The following is a 13,835-nucleotide window of genomic DNA, read 5'->3' as shown; positions in this document are numbered from 1 at the left end:
GGGTCTGTAATTATATATATATATATATATATATATATATATATATATATATATATATATAAAGAGCACTCTGCTGAGGTGGGCCGCTGCTGTGTCGCAGGTTGGATGGTGGCCGAGGTCCCGTACAGCCGCTTGTCCCAGCCATGATGGGTGAAAGTAGCCCCTGGAGAGCTGGTCAGCCGCACATAGCCGCACAGCAGCTGTATCACAGCCAGTCGATTTTGGTGGGATCCTTGTAGAGCTCGTTGTTGACATATAGTTTGTCAACCACCAGTTTCACCTTTTTTTTCTCTATTCGCTTCTCCTTAAGTATGGGAACAAGAATACGTCTCCTGTCCATGATTTCTTTAGGATATTGGTCATATATATTATCTTATATTATTATTATTATTATTATTATTATTATTATTATATTATATAAATATAAATATATACATAAGTTAAGAGTAACTTAAGGTACAGTTGTGCGTCTTCTCCATATTGTCCGCCATCGTACTGCTGCGAGTGCGAAATGCATCCTGGGATTTATAGCGATTGCAAGCACACACGAGCCACCTCCGATGCATGCTTGGTGAAACGGCGAGATCGAGCACGCATCAAGAACACTTCCGGGTTTTACGACAGTACTCGCTTGAGGCGTGCTTCGAATTGGAACAGTGCTCGGGCAACGACTGATGACGTTTCACGAGTCCACGAGCACACGAGCACGCACAAGTACGCGAATTGAGAAAAGGCCAGAGAATGTCTAATATGAGGAGAATAGGCACTCGCTGGTTAGTTCCGGTTTTCTGGACTGGTTGCAGTAATAATCTCTGTCCAAGCGGGGCGCTCGCAGGCGAGTCCAGAATGAATGGAAGCCTAAGGGGTTTTACCCTCAGAATCCACTTTTCTCACAATGTAATATTTTGTCAAGTAATTTGAAAGTTGCGTTCAAAAGGTGGGGCTAAGATAATAAACTCAGCTGAATATTGCATTTTTTAAGGTCACGTATCTGTTCTAAAAAGGCGTTAAAAAAATGCGCTGACGTCACACATTGTCCAACTGTCAGAGGTAGTGCTTTACGGCAGTTTCTGAATCACTTCCGCATCTTTCCCTTTTCTTGTGGCATCCGCAACGATAACAGGAGGTAAGGGTTAGGGTTAGGTTTTTTTTTTGCTTAATACACCAGTTACAGAGAGTTTTAGTGAGCTAATGTAAAAAAATGAAATGCGTGAATGTTTTACTATATGTATGTTACTTACAGAGAGTGTTTTTTTTTACTCCTCACTAGTGCCGATGATAAAGCTTTTTTTTTTGTAACGACATCGCTATTCATTTCTATCTAGTGCTAGCTGCTATCAGCTGTCTGGCTGTTGGCTGATTATCTATCTTTCTCCTGAAATAGAAACCTGGATTTGAATCAGAATTGTAAGACTGCATAAACTTAGTTTACATCAGTAAACGATCTCCTAGAGAGCACAGTGTTCTGTTGTACTCCTCCTCATGCCTCTTCCTTTCTTGATCTCTATAGTTGGACCTTGATGCTGTGACAACGGACAAGTCTTCTTCCTCTGTCCTTTTCCCCTGCCTCTGTTCAGTATGTTCAGTGTTGTTAAATCATTTCTATTTTTTTTGTTTATTTACAATTAGTTACTGTTCTTATTGTGTTCTTGTTAGTGTGATGTTTGAATAAACTTGCCTGTTGCAATGTTGGTTGTGTGGTGGTTAACATAATTCACCCACGGAACTATGGGTGGGGAACGTGTTTAGCACAGACCCTTTTAGCGGACGGAACGGCCGTCCAGTTCAGTCCGGTTTGACTTTACGAATGTACGTTTTATTGTGTTGTGTTCATTAAAACTTTGTGCTGGATACTCCGCCTCCGCCTCCCGTCTCTCGGCACTACACTGGTGACCCCGACGTAGGTCTCGCTGAAGCTTCAGAGACCAAGACGAACATGGCGAATAATGCTTTTATTAAGTTGCTGGAGTTCTGGGAGTTTTCACCGTCGGCGTGGTTCGCGCAGACGGAGGCGCAGTTCGCCATCCGTGACGTCACGGACGACACCACACGCTACTACCACGTCGTGTCGGCGCTGGGAAGATCCACTGCGACCCGGGCGGCGAATTTCATAGCGAATCCCCCGGACCACGGCAAGCACAGGGACCTCAAAGCCTTCCTCTTGAAGACTTTTGGGCTGTCGCAGTCGGAGCGGGCCCAACGCTTGTTGGCTATTCGAGGCCTCGGGGACAGCAAACCCTCTGAGCATATGGAGACTTCCTCTTCATGGAGCTGTTCCTCCAACACATGCCACCGCAGGTCCGGACGGCGCTCGCGGGCACGAGGATTACTGAGCCACGCGCGTTGGCGGAGGAAGCAGACCGTTTTTTCCTGGCTGCTCAGAGTTTCGCACCCGAAGTGCTAGCCCCAACACGCAGTGCCTACCCACCGGACAGTGACAGGCTAACCAACAGAGCCCCAGTGGCCGCCGATGGCCGTGCCAGCAATGGTATGTGCTATTTTCACGCGCGTTTCGGCGCTAAGGCAAAGAGGTGCCATCCCCGTGCAACTTCAAGCCGATGGGAAACGCCAAGGCTTGCGCTCATTAGTGGCCGTGAGTGCAGGCACGTCAACCCGGCTATTGTTCATCAGGGACACTCTCTCCGGCCGCGAGTTTCTTTGCGACACCGGCGCTCAGAGGAGCGTCCTGCCGGCTACGGTGGAGGACACCGCCCCTGGCGTCCACGGTCCACAGTTGAGGTCCGCTAACGACACACCCATCCGCACGTATGGTACAAAGACCGCGGACCTGTGCTTTGGAGGCCAGCGATTCAGCTGGGATTTTGTCACGGCCGACATCTCCTTTCCCCTCTTCGGCGCGGATTTCCTTTGTGCGCACAATCTGCTTGTAGACGTGAAAAACAACCGCCTGGTGGACGCACGGCCGTTCTCCTCGTTTGAATGTGCCCGCGGTCGAGCGGCTTACGGCGGGCTCTCCAGCTCCCTCTCAGAGGGGGACGAATATCAACGCCAGCTCAGGGAGTTCCCCGGTATAACCCGACCTACCTTTTCTGCGGTCACGGCGAAACATGGTATAGAGCAGTGGTTCTTAAACTTTTTGTCTGGCCCAGGCGACCCCACAAAAAAGTATTGTAAGGTCTGACGACCCCACTTTCCCCAAACCCATTCTAAGTCCTTACTCAAAATATCCCCTCAAACGTTAACAACTAAATTAAGCAAAAAATAGTAGGCAAAGTAATTAGTTTTATTTATTATAACGCTTTATACGCTTTATTATCATATGAACAACAACCGAGAAAACCAAACAATCACGATTAAACAATAGGCAGCCGCTATCGGATCAGAACGCTATGTGCGTGGCGCGCGCGCACACAAAAGCACACACACGCACACGCACACACACACACACACACACACACACACAGCATTAGGCTTACAACGTTACATGAATTATATATATGGCGAGAACAATAACGGTATTTTTTTATTTCGCTTTTCTGGTTTACTATCTTTAACAATTTCAATGGGAAGGGTGGGCCTGCTTCCGTGAACATAGCAAGTTAATTCTAGGAGGAATGCTGCATACGGCGACACAGAGATTTTCCTCCACGGTGCTGAGCCGACATCTGTATTTATTTTTTATATATGCGAGGGACGAAAATGTCTTCTCGCACAGATAGGTCGACCCGAACGGAGTTAGAATGTCCATGGCAGCCTTGGACAATCTGGGGTATTCCTGCGCAACAGACAGCCAGAATTCATCCAGTGATTTTGAGGCAAACGATGTCTGTATGGTTCGGTGCCTGGATAGCTCAAGCAGCGCATCTTCGAGCTCAGACGACAGATCGTTTGAAGAGCAGCTGGTGAATGGTTGTCGTATCCAATCATAATTCTCCACATTTCCCGTCGGAAAATATTGATGGAATTTTTCGAGGAGGCTTTGGAGATGAACGTTGATGGAGGCCTTCAATGAATTTACATTCACGTCTTCCTCCTCCAAAAAGTCATGGAGCTCCGAAAACATCTCAAAATCCCCACTCTCCGCACGGACTGCCCAACGCTGCAGCTTTTTTGTGAAAGCATTCACTTTGTCCGAGAGGGTCAGGATGTTAGTGTTAAGGCCTTGTAGTGACAGGTTGAGCATATTTAATTTGTCGAATATGCATGACAAATAAGCAAGACGGGCTATCCATTCCGAGTCAGTGAGATGGTGCGCAAAAGCAGAGTTTGCGTCTGAGAGGAAGGTGCGCACCTCGCTTCGCAACTCTAACAGGCGTGTGAGAACCTTGCCCCGTGAAAGCCACCTAACTTCAGAATGGAAAAGAAGGGATTCGTGTGAAGACCCCATTTCCTGACAGAGAAGGGTGAAGAGTCTAGTATTGAGTGGGCGAGATTTGATGAAATTCACCATTTGAATTGCTGTCTGGAGAACATTGTTAAGCTTGGGCTCAAGTGTCTTGGATGCCAGGGCTTCTCTGTGGATAATGCAATGGGTGAACTTGGCATGTGGTGCAACGCTAAGGACCTTTGCTTTCAGCCCTTTATTTTTCCCCAACATAGCTGCCGCACCGTCTGTGCATATGCTTAGGCAGTTGGCCCATTGCAGCCCTGCGTCTTCCATCCAACCATTGAGACAATTAAAAATGTCACTGCCGGTACACCTTCCTTCCATCGGAGAGCAGAACAGCATGTCTTCGTGAAGTTTTCCTTCATAACTGTAGCGAACAAACACCAACAATTGTGCGACACTTGTCACGTCAGTAGACTCATCGAACTGTAAAGAAAACATGCCGTTTTTTACTCTCTTGATTATCTGACATGGTCATCGCAATTGCTGCAGGGAGGATGAGGCTTTCGGCAATTGTGTGTGGCTTCTGTGCTTTTGCCACAAGGTGGGCCACTTCGTAGGAAGCTGCCAAGGCTTTGGCGGGCAAGGTTGCTTGCTCATGCACTGCGGTCTTCTGACCTTGCAGGGCAGCTTCTTTTCGCAGAAAGAAAGTCATTTGTTTCGTAGCTTCCTCGGGATGGCGGGTTTCGAGATGTCGTTTCAGTTTGACAGGTTTTAAGCTCTCATTCGCCAGAACATCGCCGCAAATCACGCATTGTGGGTGGTCGAGGTTACCTTTTACTTGGCAAGTGAATCCATATTTCAGAAATTCTTTCTGATAATGCCGACGCCTCGTTTGTTCCTTTTTATTCTCACCGGCCTGTAGACTTGTCCCAGGCCGGTGGGACAAGCGATCCTCCTCCGAGGATCGCGGAGGAGTAGACGTACTGGTAGATGGCACTTCCGAGCTTTTGTTCGATTTATTAAGCAGCCACCTCTCCATTTTGGCATGTAGGCTACCTATGTGTTTTTATTTTGTTCTACTTCAAATGGCGGCGGGAGCAGATAGTTAAATAGCTTCTATCAGCGGAGTAGCCCATTGGCTGAACCAGATTTAAAAGACGAAAGACCGTTGAAAGACGAAAACATATTTTCTCTCTTCCCGACTTAACTGCGTGTAAAGAGGAAAAGTGTAAGAAAAAGGCCGATTTTTTTTCCGGATTATTATTTTTCGGGAAAATATTATTTTCCTTTGTTTCACCTGGCATATTAATAATTTGGGTCATAATAATTGGCGACCCCACGGAAGTTTTTCGGGACCCCATTTGGGGTCGCGACCCCTAGTTTAAGAATCACTGGTATAGAGCATCATATAGACACCAAGGGCCCACCCGTCTACGCTAGGGCCCGACGACTCAACCCTGACAGGCTGAAAGTCGCTAGGTCGGAGTTCGCCCACATGGAGCGCCTGGGCATCATCCGCCGCTCGGACAGCCCCTGGGCCTCACCACTCCACATCGTTCCCAAGCCAGACGGCGGGTGGCGACCTTTTGGGGATTACCGCCGCCTGAACGACGCTACCACGCCCGACCGCTACCCAATCCCACACATCCAGGACTTCTCAGCACACCTGGCGGGCAAGCAGGTCTTCTCGAAGGTGGACCTGGTGCGCGGTTACCACCAGGTGCCGGTGCATCCCTCGGACATCGCCAAGACAGAGGGGGTGACGCCGTTCGTGTTATTCGAGTTCCTGCGTATGCCGTTTGGGCTCAAGAACGCGGCTCAGACCTTCCAGCGGTTAATGGACTCGGCGCTCAGGGAGATGCCCTTCGTTTTCGTTTATTTGGACCACATCCTGGTCGCCAGCTCCTCCGAAAAGGAGCACCAGGGTCACCTACGCAACCTCTTCATGAGGCTCGACCAGCACGGGCTAATCATCAACCCGGCGAAGTGCCTGTTCGGGTTGTCCTCCATCCACTTCCTGGGGCATCTCATCAACAAAGAGGGGGCCGCCCCTCTTCCTTCGAAGGTGGAGGCAATTTCTGCTTTCCCCCGCCCACACGCGGCTCGGGCGCTCCGGGAATTCCTGGGGATGGTGATGTTTTACCACCGGTTCATCCGCCAGGCAGCTCACGTCATGCGCCCGCTGTACGGGGCTCTCAAGGACAAGTCCCCTGGCCAGGCTGTCGACTGGACGGCGGAGAGGGAGAAGGCGTTCGAGGCCACGAAGGCCGCCTTGGGCAAAGCCGCCATGTTGGCCCATCCGTCGCATGATGCCCCCATCGCCATCACCACCGACGTGTCTGACTACACCGTCGGCGCAGTGCACGAGCAATGGGTCGATGGTGCCTGGCAGCCGCTCGCCTTTTTCAGTCACCAGTTGACCACCAGGGAGCGCAAATACAGCGCGTTCGACAGGGAACTCCTTGGACTCTGGCAGGCGATCCGCCATTTCCGGTTCCTCCTGGAAGGACGAGAGTTTGCGGCTTTCGTGGATCACAAGCCTCTGACATTCTGCATGTCCAAGGTGGCGGAGCCGTGGTCTGCCCGCCAGCAGTGTCAGCTTGCGTACATCTCTGAGTACACCACGGACATCCGACACATTGCTGGCAAGTCTAACGTGGTTGCAGACTGCCTCTCGAGAACGGTCATCGGGGCCGTCCAACTGGGCCTGGATTACGTCCGCATGAGCGTTGACCAGGCCTCCGACCATGGGGTCCAGGCCCTGAGGGATTCGGACACGGGATTGCGCTTGGAGGAGGTCGCGGCTGGCGGCTCGGACGTGAGGCTATGGTGCGACGTCTCCACAGGCCAGCCTCGACCGCTGGTCCCGGTGTCCTGGCGCCGGCCCGTTTTTGAGGCGTTGAATGGGCTTTCCCACCCCGGCAGGAAGCCGTCTGTGAAATTGGTTTCCCAGAGGTTTGTGTGGCAGGGGCTTAGAAAGGACGTTAGTGCTTGGGTCAGCTCATGCGTTGACTGTCAACGGTCCAAGGTGCACCGCCATATTAAGGCCCCCCTTGGAGAGTTTACAGTTCCCGAAAGGAGGTTCGACCACGTCAACGTCGACCTGGTGGGACCGCTTCCCTCCTCTCACGGGTTCACCTACCTCTTCACCATGGTCGACAGGACGACCCGCTGGCCTGAAGCTGTTCCCCTCTCCTCGACGTCGGCTTCTGACGTGGCGCGCGCGTTCATCGGCACATGGGTCGCGCGCTTTGGGACTCCTTCAGACCTCTCCTCGGATCGGGGCTCGCAGTTCACCTCGGAAGTCTGGAACGCGGTGGCTGAGGGGTTGGGGGTCAAGCTGCACCGCACTACCGCCTATCATCCCCAGGCTTGTGCGAACGTTTCCACCATTCCATGAAGGCAGCCCTACGGGCCAGCTTGAAGGACGGCGACTGGGTAGATAGGCTGCCATGGGTGATGCTCGGCCTCAGGTGCGCCCCTAAGGAGGACCTGCGGTCCTCTTCGGCGGAGCTGGTCTACGGGCAGGCCCTACGAGTGCCAGGCGATTTTATTCCTGACGCCTCGGTTCCCTGGTCGGCGGCCAGACAACGTTTCTCCCTGCTGGAAAACGCTAAGGTTTTCGCGCCTATTCCCACGTCGCAACACGGCACTCCCACTTTCCGCATGCCCCCCGATCTGCTCACGGTGGAATATGTTTTCATTCGCCACAACGCCCACCGTGGTCCCCTACGCCCTCCTTACGATGGCCCGTTCAGGGTTTTGAGCCACGGAGACAAGTGCCTGGTGGTGGACGTCGGGGGTAGGCCTGAGACCGTTTCCTGGGATAGGGTTAAGCCGGCTAACGTGGACATTTCCAGACCGGTGGAGGTGGCGCAACCCCCACGCCGGGGATGTCCGCCTGCACCGCCTGAGACTCCAGCGACCTTGTTGACCCCCAGGACCTCCGGGGTGCTGGACGGCGCCGACATGCCTGCTGCTTCCTCTTCCTCGGCCCCTGTCATCCGCTCGAGACGGGGTCGGGTCGTCGCCCCTTCCCGTCACGAGGACTTTGACTATGTGTGAATTCTGGGGGGGCTTGTGTGGTGGTTAACATAATTCACCCACGGAACTATGGGTGGGGGGCGTGTTTAGCACGGACCCTTTTAGCGGACGGAATGACCGTCCAGTTCAGTCCGGTTTGACTTTACGAATGTACGTTTTATTGTGTTGTGTTCATTAAAACTTTGTGCTGGATACTCCTCCGACTCCCGTCTCTCGACACTACAGTATAATGTTTGTATAATTACTGTTTCAATGTGACCTAGAGCATATTTCTCATTTAACAAACATGTGTAGCTTATAATGTGTTGCAGGGCAGAGAAATTCAATTCAATGGCTTAAAAAAAACCCATCTGTAAAGATCAGTGAATGCATAGAAATCAATGGCAAGTGGTGTAGATGGTTTTCCCTCTGTGAAAGGTAATTAGCCCATGACCTAGTAAGTCCTACAAAAAAAAACTACAGTAATAGCAGATGTTGAAGTTGTTAAATCGTTAACAATTTGTATGGAACAATCGGTTAAGGTACTACAACTACTTTGTAATTCACAAAGTGGGGCCGCTTTGTGAACTACAGTTCTTCTCTGCTCTCGACGCGAATGATTTACGTCACCAACCGCACTTGGAAGTCCGTTACAGACATGGCAATCTCACTGCTCCACCGCTTTATTCCAAGGGGAGGATAAAAGCATCGAAAGACGTGAAAACCATTATAGATCGGGGCATGTGGAGAATTTCAGTTATGCGGAATAAGAACACGCGGACAGTCTCGGAGCTCCGCTTTATATCCTAATTGTGTGTCCTCCCCTAAGATGTCCTTGGCCAATCACCATGCTCTAAACTACGGGCCCTTGACGTTCACGCCCACGATGTCCAAAATACATTCCATACAGTAATTCAAGCATTACGTACAAAAGGGTTACATATTATGCATTACAGTTATATGAAGTGAGGTCTTTGATTAAAACCCATTCATCGCCTCGTTTATTAATCTTATCTTAAATCAACATGACTCACACAAGTTGAGTCCCGTGAAAGCAATATTAATTTAAACAGAGAAATATGTATTTTTAATAGTTAGCAATGCCACTTTAATTATCTGGGGCATATAAAGTCATAATACAAAAGCTGGTAGTGTCTGATTTTATCCGAGGTATGGATTAGAATAGAAAAATAGAATAGAAAGCCTTTTATTGTCACTGCACGAGTCAAGTACAACGACATTTTTAGTAAGCTTTCCCAATTGGTGCATTCGAGAAAATAAATAAATATATAAATAGAACAAGAACAACAGTATACCAAATAGAAATGTAAATAATGTAAAATAAATAATAAAGTAAAATAAAGTAAAGTACAATACAGCAGTGGGAGGTAAGGGGGGGGTCAGTCAGTCGGGGGTCAGTGCATGTGTGTGTTCAGGGTGGATACAGCTTTTGGGAAGAAGCTGTCTCTGAACCGTGAAGACCTGGTTCTTATGGACCTATAGCGCCTGCCAGAGGGCATCAGGTCGAACAGGTGAAAGCCAGGGTGGGAGCCAGTGTTGCCAGGTGGGAAATGTAGGATTATCGTACCAGAGACATAAAATTATCGTATTTTTAGGGAAATTATCGTACACCCGTCATAATCAAAATAAGGTGGCTATTGATGCGCTATATAGTCACTCGAGTGTTGAATAGCATCTAACGGGCACTCACGGCTTTGCGTTGGTACGGAATGGATTCATCAGCAGCCCCACAGTTGCGTTAGGCTAACGTGTCCCCCATAAACAATGACGGGTGGGAACTAATGAGCCAAATCATGAGGCCTGGAGGCCACCCACTGTTAGGAAATAGACATAGCACCAGGTTTAAAAGGGAAATAGTATTCATGATAACTGACAAGAAAATAAAGATCTGGTTTCACAGATTGAAATTTTATTATCAGAGAAACAACATTGTCTCTGTCCTCAAAATGACAACAATTCATAAAATAAACAAAAACTGCACTTATGAAAACTTAAAAGTGCCTACACCAGGTTCTAACTTAAAATAAAGTGCAGTTCTATGTGATTTTATTTTATGTTCTGTTCTGAACATAGTAAGGCAGCGGACATATGTTGACATGTTGCAGGAATGTCAAAGACCGTATTTCTCTTTGCTATGGTGCTTAAAACTCAAATAAAGATATTGTACTCTGCTTCTTCTTCTTTTCTTTTTTTTTTTTTTCCTGGGGCGGGCGCAGCGGACTATTCAGCCAATCATTGCCGTTGTTCTGAGGCAAGCTCACATTTAGAAAAGCACGATTGGCTTGAAATTTGTCACATGGAAAGAGATGCCTTCAGGGTTCACAAAAAAACAGTTGCGACAGGCTGATTACAACATATTACAACCACACATTCACTGACTGGTCAAATTATCGTATTTTTGGCCTTTTTTGGGATTATTGATCGTACATCGTACAGAGGGCCAAATTATCGTACAATTACGATAATTATCGTACACCTGGCAACACTGGTGGGAGCTGTCCTTTGTGATTCTCTCCGCTCTGCTTAGGCAGCGGGAGATGTATATGTCCTTCAGGGAGGGGAAGGGGGCAGCCAGTGATCCTCTGTGCGGTGTTTACCACTCCCTGGAGTTTCTTCCGCTCTGCCTCAGTGCACTGTGAAAACCACACTGAGATACAGAACGTCAGAAGACTCTCGATGGTGGAGCGGTAGAAGGTCACCAGCAGCTTCTCTCCCACGTTGTTCCTCCTGAGCACCCTGAGGAAGTGAAGCCGCTGCTGAGCCTTCTTGACGACCGCCACCGTGTTGGCAGTCCAGGAGAGGCCAGCAGAGATCATGGTGCCCAGGAAGCGGAAGGAGTGGACTCTCTCTACACGGTCACCGTTGATGTAGAGGGAAGCCGGGTCTGCTCTGCTTTTCCTGAAGTCCAGGATGATCTCCTTAGTTTTTGTGATGTTCAATGCCAGGTTGTTGTCTGAACACCACGATGTTAACTTCAGGATCTCATCCCTGTAGGCAGACTCGTCTCCCTCTGAGATCAGTCACACCACAGTTGTGTCGTCCGCGAACTTCACTATGGTGTTGCTGGGGTGGGTGGGACTGCAGTCGAAGGTGTACAGAGAGTACAGGAGTGGGCTCAGCACACACCCCTGTGGAGAGCCTGTGCTGAGGGTGCGGGTGGAGGAGAAGTGGGGACCGAGTTTCACCTTCTGGGGTCGATTTGTGAGGAGGTCACTAATCCAAGAACAGGTGAGCGGGTCGAGACCCAGGGCTGACAGTTTGCAGACCAGGATAGCCGGGATGATGGTGTTGAAGGCTGAGCTGTAGTCAATGAAGAGCATCCTGACGTAGCTCTCCCGGTGTTCCAGGTGACTGGCTATGGCAATGGCGTCCTCGGTGGATCTGTTCGCTCTGTAAGCGAACTGGTGAGGATCTAAGGTGGGGGGGAGGTAGGCTTTTATGTGGTGTAGGACCAGCCGCTCGAAGCACTTCATAATGATGGGTGTGAGTGCTACTGGGCGGTAGTCATTCAGAGGGTCCGGTGCTGATTTCTTGGGTACGGGGATGATGGTGGAGGACTTCAGACAGGCTGGGATAATGGCCTGTGTCAGGGAGAGGTTGAAAATTGTTGTGAAGACCTGTGAGAGCTGGTCAGCACAGCCCTTGAGGACCTTCCCAGGAAGTCCGTCTGATCCGGCAGCTTTCCTGGGGTTGACTCCACTAAGCACACGTCTCACATCCTGCACCTGTACAGTCAGTGAGTGGGTGCTGTGAGCTGGTGGGGGCTGGGGCGGTGATGAAGCTGAGGTCTGTGATGTCCTTGATGTCTCGAAGCGGGCAAAGAAGAAGTTCAGTTCTTCTGCCAGCGAGATACTTGAGTTCACAGTTGTGGTGTTGCGTCCCCTGTAGTTTGTCAACTGTTGAATGCCTTGCCACACTTGCCGTGGGTTGTTTTCAGAGAGGTGATCCTCTATTTTTCCTCCTGTAGTCCGCCTTTGCCTTCTTAATTCCCCTCCTCAGGTCGGCTCTAGCAGCGCTGTACTGCTCTCTGTCTCCAGACCTGAAGGCGGCGTTGCGGACCTTGAGGAGCGTCCGGACCTGGCTGGTCATCCAGGGCTTCTGGTTGGGGAACACACAAATGCGTTTGTCCACTGTGACGTTTCCCACGCAGTACTTGATGTAGGAAAGTACAGATTCTGTGTGGACAGCCAGGTCCTGGTGTTTAAAAACATCCCACTCGGTGTGCAGGAAACAGTCTTGTAGTTGGGAAAGTGCATCCTGAGGCCACGTGGTGATGGTTTTGGTCTGTAGTGGTGCACTTCTCCTGAGAGGGGTGTATGCAGGGGTAAGGAGCAGAGAGAGGTGGTCTGACTGGCCTAAGTGAGGTATTGGTATGGCCCTGTAAGCATGTTTAATGTTAGTGTAAACATGGTCCAATGTGTTTTTCCCTCTGGTCGGAAACATCACGTGCTGATAAAACTTCGGCAGGACAGACTTTAAGTTTGCCTGATTAAAATCACCAGCTATGATGTGAACACCGTTGGGGTGAGCACGCTGCTGAGTGTTTATGGCTTTTAGCAGTAGAGAGAGAGCTATGCCAACGTTGGCATCGGGAATAATGTAAACAGCCGTGATTAGCACTACTGTTAACTCTCTGGGCAGAAAAAATGGGCGACATTTAACTGTAATGTACTCTAAGTCCGGGGAGCAGTGTGTGTCTATAGTTGTTGTGTTTATAGACCAGCTGTTGTGTATAAAGATGCACAAACCACCTCCTCTGCTCTTACCGGAGTCTTTGTTGCGATCCCAGCGGTGGACGGTGCGCCCCCCCCAGCTGTACGGCTGCGTCCGGGATCGACGGGTGAAGCCATGTCTCAGATATTACAGACACGCAACAGTCTCGTACATAGCGGTTACCGTTGGCGAGTAGTTCCAGCTCGTCCATTTTGTGGGTCAGAGATCTTGCGTTGGAGAGGAACATACTCGGTAGAGGAGGCTTATGTGGGTCTTTCCTCAGTCTTGCCAGGAGGCCGGAGCGACGTCCCCGCTTCTGCTTCCTCTCCCTTCTCCGTCGGCGCCGCCTGCCGCAGCTGATTACGATCCACGGAGAGCCTGGTGGTCTCACTATCTCGTCCGGGATGTTGTTGTGGCAGTGAAAGTCGGCTGTGACCGGTGATTTTCTGTGGAAACCAACGTCCAGTAAAGCCGGTCTACTGTAGCAATTGTTTCCTTGCGTAGTAGACACAAACAAAAACGTAAATAAAAGCATAAAAAACAAATAAAGCACCGAAAGGGAAGAGCCGTTATAAGCCGCTGCGAGCGTGCGCGCCGCCATGGCAACAAGTTAGTTAACTTAACTCTAAATTGAAGCCTACAGAATGTTAAGGACGTCATTGTTTTCGTTTCAGGCGTCCACACAAATTCCAACACGAAACCGCATAGGTCTTTTTCCGTTTCCAGAAGGATAACTGCTCTTCATTTTCGTTTATTCATTGCATTTGAATATTCGAGAAGAAATGTG

This window comes from Gadus chalcogrammus, chromosome 4, assembly GCF_026213295.1.
Source record: "Gadus chalcogrammus isolate NIFS_2021 chromosome 4, NIFS_Gcha_1.0, whole genome shotgun sequence".
Lineage (NCBI taxonomy): Eukaryota > Metazoa > Chordata > Actinopteri > Gadiformes > Gadidae > Gadus > Gadus chalcogrammus.
Note: the sequence above shows the minus strand (reverse complement) of the source record.